Below are 12,373 nucleotides of genomic sequence, written 5' to 3'. Positions count from 1 at the left end.
AGTACAGCAAGATACAATAGAGCACAAGGGGGGAAAAAAAAGAGATACCATAAAACACACATTTAGTAGTAACATAACTAGCGGCTAGTCAGCAATCAGTCTGTACTGGACTGACAAGGAAACAGCACTTCCGGTCACAACTTTCAATATAAAAGCCTTATTGTCCAATATGTGTTACTACGTTTTTATGACTAAATACCAATATAATAATACAAAAAATCTATTGAGGCGGAATCTGTAGTAAATATGCTTTATAAATTAATTATATAATGATATTAAATGTTGTCTAATCAGCCTTAAAGCATAAATACGCCGCCCAGCCTCCAGCCTCTCTCCACCCGAGTAATTAGAGAAATAGTGTGGCTGAGTTCTTTTTTATTTATGTTAATCACACACTGCAGCCATTATTACCTTACTGGTTGTATGTATTGTGTATGTATGGTTATATATGTTGTGCTTATGATGGAAAATAAATAAATATGATAAAAAAAAAACATGCACAGAGTTTTCTGAGTAGCAGTTCTTTATGATGAGGTTTTGTGTGGAGTGAGGGCGCCCTCTGGTGGATTGTACTGGCTACAGCAGGTGTGCAGGTTGGCTGGCTTTCTCTAGTTTTATATTGCTGCTCTGCATTCTCTACTCTGAAAGTAAAGAGGCAGCGTTTTTGGGGTTTAAAGGCTGTTTGGAGGGAGAAACGCCGTTTTCGGTGTCTAAAGGCTGTTTGGAGGTAGAAACAGCGTTTTCGGTGACTAAAGGCTGTTTGGAGCTACAAATGCCGTTTTCTGTGTCTAAAGGCTGTTCGGAGGTAGAAACAGCGTTTTTGGTGTTTAAAGGCTGTTTGGAGGGAGAAACGCCGTTTTCTGTGTCTAAAGGCTGTTCGGAGGTAGAAACAGCGTTTTTGGTGTTTAAAGGCTGTTTGGAGGGAGAAACACCATTTTCTGGAGTGATCTGATTGGACCACAGCAGGAGGAACGGAGAGATCTGATTGGACTACAGCAGGAGGAAAGGAGAGCTCTGATTGGACGACAGCAAGATGAAAGGAGAGCTCTAATTGGACCGTGGCATAAAAGGAGGGATCTGATTGGACCACAGCAAGAGGAAAGGAGGGATCTGATTGGACCACAGCAGGAGGAAAGGAGCGATCTGATTGGACGACAGCAAGATGAAAGGAGAGCTATGATTGGACCGTGGCATAAAAGGAGGGATCTGATTGGACCACAGCAAGAGGAAAGGAGAGCTCTGATTGGACCGTGTCATAAAAGGAGGGATCTGATTGGACCACAGCAGGAGGAAAGGAGAGATCTGATTGGACGACAGCAAGATGAAAGGAGAGCTCTGATTGGACCGTGGCATAAAAGGAGGGATCTGATTGGACCACAGCAAGAGGAAAGGAGGGATCTGATTGGACCACAGCAGGAGGAAAGGAGCGATCTGATTGCAAGACAGCAAGATGAATGGAGAGCTCTGATTGGACCGTGGCATAAAAGGAGGGATCTGATTGGACCACAGCAAGAGGAAAGGAGGGATCTGATTGGACCACAGCAGGAGGAAAGGAGCGATCTGACTGGACGACAGCAAGATGAAAGGAGAGCTCTGATTGGACCGTGGCATGAAAGGAGGGATCTGATTGGACCACAGCAAGAGGAAAGATCTGATTGGACCACAGCAGGAGGAAAGGAGCGATCTGATTGGACGACAGCAAGATGAAAGAAGAGCTCTGATAGGACCGTGGCATAAAAGGAGGGATCTGATTGGACCACAGCAGGAGAAAAGGAGGGATCTGATTGGACCACAGCAGGAGGAAAGGAGCCATCTGATTGGACGACAGCAAGATGAAAGGAGAGCTCTGATTGGACCGTGGCATAAAAGGAGGGATCTGATTGGACCACAGCAAGAGGAAAGGAGGGATCTGATTGGACCACAGCAGGAGGAAAGGAGGGATCTGATTGGACGACAGCAAGATGAAAGGAGAGCTCTGATTGGACCGTGGCATAAAAGGAAGGATCTGATTGTACCACAGCAAGAGGAAAGGAGGGATCTGATTGGACCACAACAGGAGGAAAGGAGGGATCTGATTGGACGACAGCAAAAGGGAAAGGAGGGATCTGATTGGACCACAGCAGGAGGAAAGGAGGGATCTGATTGGACGACAGCAAGATGAAAGGAGAGCTCTGATTGGACCGTGGCATAAAAGGAGGGATCTGATTGGACCACAGCAAGAGGAAAGGAGGGATCTGATTGGACCACAGCAGGAGGAAAGGAGCGATCTGATTGGACGACAGCAAGATGAAAGGAGCGATCTGATTGGACGACAGCAAGATGAAAGGAGAGCTCTGATTGGACCGTGGCATAAAAGGAGGGATCTGATTGGACCACAGCAGGAGGAAAGGAGCGATCTGATTGGACGACAGCAAGATGAAAGGAGTGATCTGATTGGACCGTGGCATAAAAGGAGGGATCTGATTGGACCACAGCAAGAGGAACGGATGGATCTGATTGGACCACAGCAGGAGGAAAGGAGCGATCTGATTGGACGACAGCAAGATGAAAGGAGAGCTCTGATTGGACCATGGCATAGAAGGAGGGATCTGATTGGACCACAGCAAGAGGAAAGGAGGGATCTGATTGGACCACAGCAGGAGGAAAGGAGCGATCTGATTGGACGACAGCAAGATGAAAGGAGCTATCTGATTGGACGACAGCAAGATGAAAGGAGCGATCTGATTGGACCGTGGCATAAAAGGAGGGATCTGATTGGACCACAGCAAGAGGAAAGGAGGGATCTGATTGGACCACAGCAGTAGGAAAGGAGCGATCTGATTGGACGACAGCAAGATGAAAGGAGTGATCTGATTGGACGACAGCAAGATGAAAGGAGAGCTCTGATTGGACCGTGGCATAAAAGGAGGGATCTGATTGGACCACAGCAGGAGGAAAGGAGGGATATGATTGGACGACAGCAAGATGAAAGGAGAGCTCTGATTGGACCGTGGCATAAAAGGAGGGATTTGATTGGACCACAGCAAGAGGAAAGGAGGGATCTGATTGGACCACAGCAGGAGGTAAGGAGCGATCTGATTAGACGACAGCAAGATGAAAGGAGCGATCTGATTGGACGACAGCAAGATGAAAGGAGCGATCTGATTGGACCGTGGCATAAAAGGAGGGATCTGATTGGACCACAGCAGGAGGAAAGGAGCGATCTGATTGGACGACAGCAAGATGAAAGCAGCGATCTGATTGGATGACAGCAAGATGAAAGGAGAGCTCTGATTGGACCGTGGCATAAAAGGAGGGATCTGATTGGACCACAGCAGGAGGAAAGGAGGGATCTGATTGGACGACAGCAAGATGAAAGGAGAGCTCTGATTGGACCGTGGCATAAAAGGAGGGATCTGATTGGACCACAGCAAGAGGAAAGGAGGGATCTGATTGGACCACAGCAGGAGGAAAGGAGCGATCTGATTGGACGACAGCAAGATGAAAGGAGGGATCTGATTGGACGACAGCAAGATGAAAGGAGAGCTCTGATTGGACCGTGGCATAAAAGGAGGGATCTGATTGGACCACAGCAGGAGGAAAGGAGCGATCTGATTGGACGACAGCAAGATGAAAGCAGAGCTCTGATTGGACTGTGGCATAAAAGGAGGGATCTGATTGGACCACAGCAGGAAGAAAGGAGCGATCTGATTGCAAGACAGCAAGATGAAAGGAGAGCTCTGATTGGACCGTGGCATAAAAGGAGGGATCTGATTGGACAACAGCAGGAGGAAAGGAGCGATCTGATTGGACGACAGCAAGATGAAAGCAGAGCTCTGATTGGACTGTGGCATAAAAGGAGGGATCTGATTGGACCACAGCAGGAAGAAAGGAGCGATCTGATTGCAAGACAGCAAGATGAATGGAGAGCTCTGATTGGACCGTGGCATAAAAGGAGGGATCTGATTGGACCACAGCAAGAGGAAAGGAGGGATCTGATTGGACCACAGTAGGAGGAAAGGAGCGATCTGATTGGACGACAGCAAGATGAAAGGAGTGATCTGATTGGACGACAGCAAGATGAAAGTAGAGCTCTGATTGGACTGTGGCATAAAAGGAGGGATCTGATTGGACCACAGCAGGAGGAAAGGAGGGATCTGATTGGACGACAGCGAGATGAAAGGAGAGCTCTGATTGGACCGTGGCATAAAAGGAGGGATCTGATTGGACCACAGCAGGAGGAAAGGAGGGATCTGATTGGACCACAGCAGGAGGTAAGGAGCGATCTGATTTGACGACAGCAAGATGAAAGTAGCGATCTGATTGGACGACAGCAAGATGAAAGGAGCGATCTGATTGGACCGTGGCATAAAAGGAGGGATCTGATTGGACCACAGCAGGAGGAAAGGAGCGATCTGATTGGAGGACAGCAAGATGAAAGGAGAGCTCTGATTGGACCGTGGCATAAAAGGAGGGATCTGATTGGACCACAGCAAGAGGAAAGGAGGGATCTGATTGGACCACAGCAGGAGGAAAGGAGCGATCTGATTGGACGACAGCAAGAGGAAAGGAGGGATCTGATTGGAACACAGCAGGAGGAAAGGAGCGATCTGATTGGACGACAGCAAGATGAAAGGAGCGATCTGATTGGACGACAGCAAGATGAAAGGAGAGCTCTGATTGGACCGTGGCATAAAAGGAGGGATCTGATTGGACCACAGCAAGAGGAAAGGAGGGATCTGATTGGACCACAGCAGGAGGAAAGGAGCGATCTGATTAGACGACAGCAAGATGAAAGGAGCGATCTGATTGGACGACAGCAAGATGAAAGGAGCGATCTGATTGGACCGTGGCATAAAAGGAGGGATCTGATTGGACCACAGCAGGAGGAAAGGAGCGATCTGATTGGACGACAGCAAGATGAAAGGAGCGATCTGATTGGACCGTGGCATAAAAGGAGGGATCTGATTGGACCACAGCAGGAGGAAAGGAGCGATCTGATTGGACGACAGCAAGATGAACGGAGCGATCTGATTGGATGACAGCAATATGAAAGGAGAGCTCTGATTGGACCGTGGCATAAAAGGAGGGATCTGATTGGACCACAGCAGGAGGAAAGGAGGGATCTGATTGGACGACAGCAAGATGAAAGGAGAGCTCTGATTGGACCGTGGCATAAAAGGAGGGATCTGATTGGACCACAGCAAGAGGAAAGGAGGGATCTGATTGGACCACAGCAGGAGGAAAGGAGCGATCTGATTGCACAACTGCAAGATGAATGGAGAGCTCTGATTGGACCGTGGCATAAAAGGAGGGATCTGATTGGACCACAGCAAGAGGAAAGGAGGGATCTGATTGGACCACAGCAGGAGGAAAGGAGGGATCTGATTGGACGACAGCAAGATGAAAGGAGAGCTCTGATTGGACCGTGGCATAAAAGGAGGGATCTGATTGGACCACAGCAAGAGAAAAGGAGGGATCTGATTGGACGACAGCAGGAGGAAAGGAGGGATCTGATTGGACGACAGCAAGATGAAAGGAGCGATCTGATTGGACCGTGGCAGAAAAGGAGGGATCTGATTGGACCACAGCAGGAGGAAAGGAGCGATCTGATTGGACGACAGCAAGATGAAAGGAGGGATCTGATTGGACGTCAGCAAGATGAAAGGAGAGCTCTGATTGGACCGTGGCATAAAAGGAGGGATCTGATTGGACCACAGCAGGAGGAAAGGAGGGATCTGATTGGACGACAGCAAGATGAAAGGAGAGCTCTGATTGGACCGTGGCATAAAAGGAGGGATCTGATTGGACCACAGCAATAGCAAAGGAGGGATCTGATTGGACCACAGCAGGAGGAAAGGAGGGATCTGTTTGGACGACAGCAAGATGAAAGGAGCGATCTGATTGGACGACAGCAAGATGAAAGGAGTGATCTGATTGGACGTCAGCAAGATGAAAGGAGAGCTCTGATTGGACCGTGGCATAAAAGGAGGGATCTGATTGGACCACAGCAGGAGGAAAGGAGGGATCTGATTGGACGACAGCAAGATGAAAGGAGAGCTCTGATTGGACCGTGGCATAAAAGGAGGGATCTGATTGGACCACAGCAAGAGGAAAGGAGGGATCTGATTGGACCACAGCAGGAGGAAAGGAGGGATCTGATTGGACGACAGCAAGATGAAAGGAGCGATCTGATTGGACGACAGCAAGATGAAAGGAGAGCTCTGATTGGACCGTGGCATAAAAGGAGGTATCTGATTGGACCACAGCAGGAGGAAAGGAGCGATCTGATTGGACGACAGCAAGATGAAAGGAGTGATCTGATTGGACCGTGGCATAAAAGGAGGGATCTGATTGGACCACAGCAAGAGGAAAGGAGGGATCTGATTGGACCACAGCAGTAGGAAAGGAGCGATCTGATTGGACGACAGCAAGATGAAAGGAGTGATCTGATTGGACGACAGCAAGATGAAAGGAGAGCTCTGATTGGACCGTGGCATAAAAGGAGGGATCTGATTGGACCACAGCAGGAGGAAATGAGGGATCTGATTGGACGACAGCAAGATGAAAGGAGAGCTCTGATTGGACCGTGGCATAAAAGGAGGGATCTGATTGGACCACAGCAAGAGGAAAGGAGGGATCTGATTGGGCCACAGCAGGAGGAAAGGAGCGATCTGATTGGACGACAGCAAGAAGAAAGGAGGGATCTGATTGGACGACAGCAAGATGAAAGGAGAGCTCTGATTGGACCGTGGCATAAAAGGAGGGATCTGATTGGACCACAGCAGGAGGAAAGGAGCGATCTGATTGGACGACAGCAAGATGAAAGCAGAGCTCTGATTGGACTGTGGCATAAAAGGAGGGATCTGATTGGACCACAGCAGGAAGAAAGGAGCGATCTGATTGCAAGACAGCAAGATGAATGGAGAGCTCTGATTGGACCGTGGCATAAAAGGAGGGATCTGATTGGACCACAGCAAGAGGAAAGGAGGGATCTGATTGGACCACAGCAGGAGGAAAGGAGCGATCTGATTGGACCACAGCAAGATGAAAGGAGAGCTCTGATTGGACCGTGGCATAAAAGGAGGGATCTGATTGGACCACAGCAAGAGGAAAGGAGGGATCTGATTGGACCACAGCAGGAGGAAAGGAGCGATCTGATTGGACGACAGCAAGATGAAAGGAGAGCTCTGATTGGACCGTGGCATAAAAGGAGGGATCTGATTGGACCACAGCAAGAGGAAAGGAGGGATCTGATTGGACCACAGCAGGAGGAAAGGAGCGATCTGATTGGACGACAGCAAGATGAAAGGAGAGCTCTGATTGGACCGTGGCATAAAAGGAGGGATCTGATTGGACCACAGCAAGAGGAAAGGAGGGATCTGATTGGACCACAGCAGGAGGAAAGGAGCGATCTGATTGGACGACAGCAAGAGGAAAGGAGGGATCTGATTGGACCACAGCAGGAGGAAAGGAGCGATCTGATTAGACGACAGCAAGATGAAAGGAGTGATCTGATTGGACGACAGCAAGATGAAAGGAGAGCTCTGATTGGACCGTGGCATAAAAGGAGGGATCTGATTGGACCACAGCAGGAGGAAAGGAGCGATCTGATTGGACGACAGCAAGATGAAAGGAGCGATCTGATTGGATGACAGCAAGATGAAAGGAGAGCTCTGATTGGACCGTGGGATAAAAGGAGGGATCTGATTGGACCACAGCAGGAGGAAAGGAGGGATCTGATTGGACGACAGCAAGATGAAAGGAGAGCTCTGATTGGACCGTGGCATAAAAGGAGGGATCTGATTGGACCACAGCACGAGAAAAGGAGGGATCTGATTGGACGACAGCAGGAGGAAAGGAGGGATCTGATTGGACGACAGCAAGATGAAAGGAGCGATCTGATTGGACCGTGGCAGAAAAGGAGGGATCTGATTGGACCACAGCAGGAGGAAAGGAGCGATCTGATTGGACGACAGCAAGATGAAAGGAGGGATCTGATTGGACGTCAGCAAGATGAAAGGAGAGCTCTGATTGGACCGTGGCATAAAAGGAGGGATCTGATTGGACCACAGCAGGAGGAAAGGAGGGATCTGATTGAACGACAGCAAGATGAAAGGAGAGTTCTGATTGGACCGTGGCATAAAAGGAGGGATCTGATTGGACGACAGCAAGAGGAAAGGAGGGATCTGATAGGACCACAGCAGTAGGAAAGGAGGGATCTGATTGGACGACAGCAAGATGAAAGGAGCGATCTGATTGGACGACAGCAAGATGAAAGGAGAGCTCTGATTGGACCGTGGCATAAAGAGAGGGATCTGATTGGACCACAGCAAGAGGAAAGGAGGGATCTGATTGGACGACAGCAAGATGAAAGGAGTGATCTGATTGGACGACAGCAAGATGAAAGGAGAGCTCTGATTGGACCGTGGCATAAAAGGAGGGATCTGATTGGACCACAGCAAGAGGAAAGGAGGGATCTGATTGGACCACAGCAGGAGGAAAGGAGCGATCTGATTTGACAACAGCAAGATGAAAGGAGCTATCTGATTGGACGACAGCAAGATGAAAGGAGCGATCTGATTGGACCGTGGCATAAAAGGAGGGATCTGATTGGACCACAGCAGGAGGTAAGAAGGGATCTGATTGGACGACAGCAAGATGAAAGGAGAGCTCTGATTGGACCGTGGCATAAAAGGAGGGATCTGATTGGACCACAGCAAGAGGAAAGGAGGGATCTGATTGGACCACAGCAGGAGGAAAGGAGCGATCTGATTGGACGACAGCAAGATGAAAGGAGCGATCTGATTGGACGACAGCACGATGAAAGGAAAGCTCTGATTGGACCGTGGCATAAAAGGAGGGATCTGATTGGACCACAGCAAGAGGAAAGGAGGGATCTGATTGGACCACAGCAGGAGGAAAGGAGCGATCTGATTGCACGACAGCAAGATGAATGGAGAGCTCTGATTGGACCGTGGCATAAAAGGAGGGATCTGATTAGACCACAGCAAGAGAAAAGGAGGGATCTGATTGGACCACAGCAGGAGGAAAGGAGCGATCTGATTGGACGACAGCAAGATGAAAGGAGAGCTCTGATTGGACCGTGGCATAAAAGGAGGGATCTGATTGGACCACAGCAAGAGGAAAGGAGGGATCTGATTGGACCACAGCAGGAGGAAAGGAGCGGTCTGATTGGACGACAGCAAGATGAAATGAGAGCTCTGATTGCACGACAGCAAGATGAATGGAGCGCTCTGATTGGATGACAGCAAGATGAAAGGAGAGCTCTGATTGGACCGTGGCATAAAAGGAGGGATCTGATTGGACCACAGCAAGAGGAAAGGAGGGATCTGATTGGACCACAGCAGGAGGAAAGGAGCGATCTGATTGGACGACAGCAAGATGAAAGGAGACCTCTGATTTGACCGTGGCATAAAAGGAGGGATCTGAATGGACCACAGCAAGAGGAAAGGAGGGAACTGATTGGACCACAGCAGGAGGAAAGGAGCGATCTGATTGGACGACAGTAAGATGAAAGGAGCTATCTGATTGGACGACAGCAAGATGAAAGGATCGATCTGATTGGACCGTGGCAGAAAAGGAGGGATCTGATTGGACCACAGCAGGAGGAAAGGAGAGCTCTGATTGGACCGTGGCATAAAAGGAGGGATCTGATTGGATCACAGCAATAGCAAAGGAGGGATCTGATTGGACCACAGCAGGAGGAAAGGAGCGATCTGATTGGACGACAGCAAGATGAAAGGAGCGATCTGATTGGACGACAGCAAGATGAAAGGAGAGCTCTGATTGGACCATGGCATAAAAGGAGGCATCTGATTGGACCACAGCAAGAGGAAAGGAGGGATCTGATTGGACCACAGCAGGAGGAAAGGAGCGATCTGATTGGACGACAGCAAGAGGAAAGGAGGGATCTGATTGGAACACAGCAGGAGGAAAGGAGCGATCTGATTGGACGACAGCAAGATGAAAGGAGCGATCTGATTGGACGACAGCAAGATGAAAGGAGAGCTCTGATTGGACCGTGGCATAAAAGGAGGGATCTGATTGGACCACAGCAAGAGGAAAGGAGGGATCTGATTGGACCACAGCAGGAGGAAAGGAGCGATCTGATTAGACGACAGCAAGATGAAAGGAGCGATCTGATTGGACGACAGCAAGATGAAAGGAGCGATCTGATTGGACCGTGGCATAAAAGGAGGGATCTGATTGGACCACAGCAGGAGGAAAGGAGCGATCTGATTGGACGACAGCAAGATGAAAGGAGCGATCTGATTGGACCGTGGCATAAAAGGAGGGATCTGATTGGACCACAGCAGGAGGAAAGGAGCGATCTGATTGGACGACAGCAAGATGAACGGAGCGATCTGATTGGATGACAGCAATATGAAAGGAGAGCTCTGATTGGACCGTGGCATAAAAGGAGGGATCTGATTGGACCACAGCAGGAGGAAAGGAGGGATCTGATTGGACGACAGCAAGATGAAAGGAGAGCTCTGATTGGACCGTGGCATAAAAGGAGGGATCTGATTGGACCACAGCAAGAGGAAAGGAGGGATCTGATTGGACCACAGCAGGAGGAAAGGAGCGATCTGATTGCACAACTGCAAGATGAATGGAGAGCTCTGATTGGACCGTGGCATAAAAGGAGGGATCTGATTGGACCACAGCAAGAGGAAAGGAGGGATCTGATTGGACCACAGCAGGAGGAAAGGAGGGATCTGATTGGACGACAGCAAGATGAAAGGAGAGCTCTGATTGGACCGTGGCATAAAAGGAGGGATCTGATTGGACCACAGCAAGAGAAAAGGAGGGATCTGATTGGACGACAGCAGGAGGAAAGGAGGGATCTGATTGGACGACAGCAAGATGAAAGGAGCGATCTGATTGGACCGTGGCAGAAAAGGAGGGATCTGATTGGACCACAGCAGGAGGAAAGGAGCGATCTGATTGGACGACAGCAAGATGAAAGGAGGGATCTGATTGGACGTCAGCAAGATGAAAGGAGAGCTCTGATTGGACCGTGGCATAAAAGGAGGGATCTGATTGGACCACAGCAGGAGGAAAGGAGGGATCTGATTGGACGACAGCAAGATGAAAGGAGAGCTCTGATTGGACCGTGGCATAAAAGGAGGGATCTGATTGGACCACAGCAATAGCAAAGGAGGGATCTGATTGGACCACAGCAGGAGGAAAGGAGGGATCTGTTTGGACGACAGCAAGATGAAAGGAGCGATCTGATTGGACGACAGCAAGATGAAAGGAGTGATCTGATTGGACGTCAGCAAGATGAAAGGAGAGCTCTGATTGGACCGTGGCATAAAAGGAGGGATCTGATTGGACCACAGCAGGAGGAAAGGAGGGATCTGATTGGACGACAGCAAGATGAAAGGAGAGCTCTGATTGGACCGTGGCATAAAAGGAGGGATCTGATTGGACCACAGCAAGAGGAAAGGAGGGATCTGATTGGACCACAGCAGGAGGAAAGGAGGGATCTGATTGGACGACAGCAAGATGAAAGGAGCGATCTGATTGGACGACAGCAAGATGAAAGGAGAGCTCTGATTGGACCGTGGCATAAAAGGAGGGATCTGATTGGACCACAGCAGGAGGTAAGAAGGGATCTGATTGGACGAAAGCAAGATGAAAGGAGAGCTCTGATTGGACCGTGGCATAAAAGGAGGGATCTGATTGGACCACAGCAAGAGGAAAGGAGGGATCTGATTGGACCACAGCAGGAGGAAAGGAGCGATCTGATTGGACGACAGCAAGATGAAAGGAGAGCTCTGATTGGACCGTGGCATAAAAGGAGGGATCTGAATGGACCACAGCAAGAGGAAAGGAGGGATCTGATTGGACCACAGCAGGAGGAAAGGAGCGATCTGATTGGACGACAGTAAGATGAAAGGAGCTATCTGATTGGACGACAGCAAGATGAAAGGATCGATCTGATTGGACCGTGGCAGAAAAGGAGGGATCTGATTGGACCACAGCAGGAGGAAAGGAGAGCTCTGATTGGACCGTGGCATAAAAGGAGGGATCTGATTGGACCACAGCAATAGCAAAGGAGGGATCTGATTGGACCACAGCAGGAGGAAAGGAGCGATCTGATTGGACGACAGCAAGATGAAAGGAGCGATCTGATTGGACGACAGCAAGATGAAAGGAGAGCTCTGATTGGACCATGGCATAAAAGGAGGGATCTGATTGGACCACAGCAAGAGGAAAGGAGGGATCTGATTGGACCACAGCAGGAGGAAAGGAGCGATCTGATTGGACGACAGCAAGAGGAAAGGAGGGATCTGATTGGAACACAGCAGGAGGAAAGGAGCGATCTGATTGGACGACAGCAAGATGAAAGGAGCGATCTGAT

This window comes from Centroberyx gerrardi, unplaced genomic scaffold (assembly GCF_048128805.1).
Source record: "Centroberyx gerrardi isolate f3 unplaced genomic scaffold, fCenGer3.hap1.cur.20231027 Scaffold_49, whole genome shotgun sequence".
Classification (NCBI taxonomy): domain Eukaryota; kingdom Metazoa; phylum Chordata; class Actinopteri; order Beryciformes; family Berycidae; genus Centroberyx; species Centroberyx gerrardi.
Note: the sequence above shows the minus strand (reverse complement) of the source record.